The sequence below is a fragment of the Bison bison genome, unplaced genomic scaffold (assembly GCF_000754665.1).
Source record: "Bison bison bison isolate TAMUID 2011002044 unplaced genomic scaffold, Bison_UMD1.0 scf7180017849035, whole genome shotgun sequence".
In the NCBI taxonomy this organism is placed as follows: Eukaryota; Metazoa; Chordata; class Mammalia; order Artiodactyla; family Bovidae; genus Bison; species Bison bison.
The window spans coordinates 641-1,599 of NW_011479608.1; positions in this window are offsets into that span (position 1 = coordinate 641).

Below are 959 nucleotides of genomic sequence, written 5' to 3' on the forward strand. Positions count from 1 at the left end.
TTATTCTGCAGCTTACAGTTTTTGTCTCAAGCATAAGCACATACCCCTACAAGTCAAGTGCACAAAACTTTTTTCTTATAAATAGTATTATGCTTTATGAATTATTCTGCAGCTTACAGTTTTTGTCTCAAGCATAAGCACATACCCCTACAAGTCAAGTGCACAAAACTTTTTTCTTATAAATAGTATTATGCTTTATGAATTATTCTGCAGCTTACAGTTTTTGTCTCAAGCATAAGCACATACCCCTACAAGTCAAGTGCACAAAACTTTTTTCTTATAAATAGTATTATGCTTTATGAATTATTCTGCAGCTTACAGTTTTTGTCTCAAGCATAAGCACATACCCCTACAAGTCAAGTGCACAAAACTTTTTTCTTATAAATAGTATTATGCTTTATGAATTATTCTGCAGCTTACAGTTTTTGTCTCAAGCATAAGCACATACCCCTACAAGTCAAGTGCACAAAACTTTTTTCTTATAAATAGTATTATGCTTTATGAATTATTCTGCAGCTTACAGTTTTTGACTTTATAGATCTTAGTACTTCTACTATCAGCATATATAGTTCTTATCACTTTTTTTTGGATGATCCATAATTTATTTCAAGTACACCCTTAGGATATATAAACTCCTTCCAAATTTGTGTTATTACAAACAATGCTGCAGTAAACATGCTTGTATGTATTTCTCAGTGCACTAGTAATTAATCACACGTCCTTCATCCACAGAACTGAACAAAGACCAAAACAGTCTGTGTATGTTTGTATGTGATCCAATGAGCATGAGTTACAGGGAGAAGGGACATGGGAGAAGTAGGGGGAAGGAGTCAAGAGAAAGTAAGAGTGAACTACAAAAAGAACATGTATGAAACAACCACTTGTTTTTAAAAAGAAAAAGTCCTTGTAGTTGAATTACTGGCTCAAAGGACATGGACATTTAAAATTTTCATATTGCC